General features: G+C 37.8%; 2 protein-coding genes across 7 annotated transcripts in view; one reads left to right on the forward strand and one right to left on the reverse strand.

Moving 5' to 3' along the window:
• LOC106874846 (uncharacterized) overlaps positions 1 to 3,992 on the forward strand; it is a 719,848-nt gene that overhangs the window by 85,041 nt on the left and 630,815 nt on the right. The gene's annotated exons all lie outside the window — the stretch shown is intronic.
• Positions 1 to 3,992, reverse strand: part of LOC128248348 (loricrin-like) — a 53,499-nt gene that overhangs the window by 1,419 nt on the left and 48,088 nt on the right. The gene's annotated exons all lie outside the window — the stretch shown is intronic.

Here is a 3,992-nt window from a genome sequence, read left to right on the forward strand (position 1 = left end):
TATATATATAATATATATGTACTCTTCAGTTTGTTTTAGCAAGTACATTGTACTCAGTGATGGAGCATTGCATACATAGTTGAACGTGCTGTGTATTTAGTGTCGTCTCTGTGTGTATCTGATGTATTCATTTCTTCATTCTTTTGTATATCAATGTACTATACGTGATACCCCTAACTCGTGGCATGCCGAATTGGTAAGGGGGCTCTTCTACGCTGGTTGTAACATTTTACAGGTAGCTGATCTGCTATGCTGGAGAAAAAATGCGTCTAGATATCTTTTAAGTGTTTCAGCGCTAACTTCAGGCAGCGTTACATAAACCTCTTGAGAGGAAATTGTCTAATTACGGGGCTTTAAATGATATGAGAGTTTGACGAAAAGCGCTAAGATCTGATAGTCGCTGTCTTTATCGGGATTTAGTTCTATGTGAAACTTTGAAACTATATATATATATATATATATATATAAACACTTCACTGAAGAACTAGAAGAAACAGTGTGAGTGTGGCACTTCTATCTATCTAATTTCACCTTGCGAAAGGACTTCATAGCGTGCGATGAACAGGTGTTCTGCTACTTGTTCTCTTTCTTTATTTTTTCCTCATTCTCTCTCTCCGATCTCTCTCACTCCCCTTTACTTTCTCACCTGTGCTCAGTCTCGCTCTCACCCCTTTCTTTCTTTCTTTCTCACTCGCTCACATTTCCTTCCCGTTTGGAAAGTGTATGATGGCGAAACACTTTGGTAACAGTCGTTTCAATAACACTAGAAGTAACGACTCTACCTTCAGTATTCAGTCATTTTTGTGACATGATTTTGTTTCTGAAATTTAAGAAGACATTTGAATATGTGTGTACATACATACATACATACATATATACGCACGTGTATACTTACGTGTATATCTATGAGTGACACCTTTAGCCAGTATCTTCTACTATAGCTTCGGACCGACCAAAGCCGTGTGAGTGGATTTGGTAGACGGAAACTGAGAGAAGCCTGTCGTATATCTGTCTGTCTATCTATCTATCTATCTATCTGTCTGTCTATCTGTCTGTCTATCTGTCTGTCTGTCTGTCTGTCTGTCTGTCTGTCTGTCTGTCTGTCTGTCTGTCTGTAAACATGCATATTCATATATTATATTATTTATATTATATTATATCATTATGGTCGAATTAGACTCTTGTAAGTATAAAGGATCTTCAGGAAACTTGACTGAAAAACTGATGGGGTTTGCACATTTATATATAGTTAAGTGTACTTATGTATATATACATACATACATACATATATATATGTATACATATATACATACATACATACATACATACATACATATCCTCGGATGCAAGCTGCATCTTCATCAACATCAGCTGTGTCAACAGGGTGAGGGAATCTCATGATGACAGTCTTGAAACCCGCTGAAGGAACCAGAAACATCACTGCTGACGAATTCCAGTGCATCCGCTTGGTGTACTTTGGAAGCCTACCTCTCTCTCTCGCTCCCTTTCTCACTCTCTCTTACATACATACATACATACATACATACATACATACAATTATATTAATGTTTGTTTTCATGTGAAGTTATATATATATTATCCAATATTCTTTAATAGAATACAAATTTTTACAAGTGGTCACGAAGCCAAAACTTTGAAGACACTGTCAACCTTAGTCAGTACCCTAGTCGAGGCGTGATTATTGTTAGTTTAAAACCATGCATACATACATTACATTCATGTGTATAAGAGCGTTGTAGTTCGCTTGAAGCATTGTAGTAAGGAAACCTTCGCAAAAATGCTTATATTTCAGGCGCAAATGACCATTCTCGGAAGGAAGGAGTCCAAGAAGTGTCTAGTTACATCAATTTTGTTATTTCATGACTCTACTTTCAGTTTTCAGTAATGTTGTGATTTTATAATTTCGTTTGCAATTGTGAAATTTAAGAACACACTTAAATATTTCCCTTTTCTTTTTATACATATACATGTGTGTGTGTAAGCTGTAATCTGACCGTTCACTAGCTTTCTCTTTCGTTCCATTTTTCTTTCTCGCCAACTTTTTCTGTCTTCCTCTCTGTCTCTTTTTCTGTCACTCTTATTCCCCCCCCCCACTCTCTCTTTCTCCACCAATGACCTGTATAACATTCTAACCTAATTTCTAACATACTTCCCACCATTCACAAAGTATAAAGTTTTAAAATTTATTTCCGGACAAAAATTATTTTGCTGCAAGGTTGATTCGATTATGTTAATCTGTCGTTAATCGGACCTTCGTTATAAATATACTCACTCTTTGCTTTCATCTGATAATCCTTCCATTTATATATATAAAAAATCCATATTTATTTACTTTCGTTTTATTTTTAGCACACACATTAACGCACACATTAACGCACACATACGCACAATAAATTTCTCTCATCCCACCACTCATGAGAGGGACAGGGAGAAGTTGTAAATAAGTATACATGCGTACATTAGATAATAGTAATACACTTAGACTGTGTAGTGAATCTGCAGCCCCCCTCTTTCATACTGAAGCATTAGAAAGCCTCACTGTGGTTGTAATAAGAGTGTATACACACTCTATTATATTTATGTGCGAGAAAAGAAAAAAAAAATATGGAGTCTCGTGACAGCCCGACTCATGATATATTAACCGTTTTTCAAAGGAGAAGTACTCGGTTTCTTTCCCCGATCAATAGCGTAGGGCAGCTGCTATATAAGGCAATCATAACTCCTCAGTTTTCTCTGTCCATCAGTAGTATAGAAAGAGTGTGTGTATATACACTTATACCCACAGCAAGCTTTGTTAATACTTACATTTATTCCAGCTCTTCTGATTTACGCTATGTAGTTCATTAAATAGACACTGTTTAATTAATGAGGAGTCATCGAAGACAAATATTTAAATTAGGCTATCCACTAATGTGCTAGCCAAATCTAGGACTGCTTTACACAAGTTTCTTTATGCTATTGATTGTGCAAGGGTGTTTGGTACGCCTTCTCTAAGGAACTATCAAGAAACTGTGAAACCACCTGACAGGAGGCTCTCTTCAGTAGCTTAGAAAAATCTGTTTACATTCTTATTACACTCACAGCCAGGCTTTCTATTATTTAGATTTACATTCATGTTTTACAACATTACCGGGAGGTTGAAATATCTTCTGCTTCGGAAGATGTTTGCCTGAGATAATAGGTTTATAAGCAGATTTGTTATTCCAGTGCAGCAGCAGACTATCTATCGCACATTCCCTACACATATCCACGCACACACATCTTCCCACGCGTGTGTGATCTACTCTGGACCCACTCGTACAGTCAGTCTTTCACATACATACGCACAGACGTGCTCCGATGCATCCACGCGTGTGCACAGACACATAGTCGTACACAGACACATCTACCTTGTCGTTCAGCAAATATATAAGGAAAGGAAGCGTAGCCATCACTACCCTCCTCTCACCCATCATCTATCTATCTTTTATTAACACCATCCAACTACTTCACACTCTTTCACCTTCTAGTCTGCCATACCAGTGGCACTGGACATAATTTGCAGAGCTAGAATATATTAGCGCATGCATCTCACTAAGCTTTGTATTTTTCGAAGAGAATGCCGGGGAAGTGAGTCGACTGTTATTGCGCAATCTGGTCAATTGCATTGCATAATAAGGTCGATCGGTTTACTGAAACACGTGTGCGTTTTATAAAGTTTACAATAGTAATTACGTTTTCTGCTTATATATTATATATATGTGTGTGTGTGTGTATGTGTTATTTCTGTACTACCCACAAGGGGCTACACACAGAGGGGACAAACAAGGACAGACAAACGGATTAAGTCGATTATATCGACCCTAGTGCGTAACTGGTACTTATTTAATCGACCTCGGCGGAATTTGAACTCAGAACGTAGCGGCAGACGGAATACCGCTAAGCATTTCGCCCGGTGTGCTAACGTTTCTGCCAGCTCACCGCCTTTTGTG

The sequence above is a fragment of the Octopus bimaculoides genome, chromosome 7 (genome assembly GCF_001194135.2).
Source record: "Octopus bimaculoides isolate UCB-OBI-ISO-001 chromosome 7, ASM119413v2, whole genome shotgun sequence".
In the NCBI taxonomy this organism is placed as follows: Eukaryota; Metazoa; Mollusca; class Cephalopoda; order Octopoda; family Octopodidae; genus Octopus; species Octopus bimaculoides.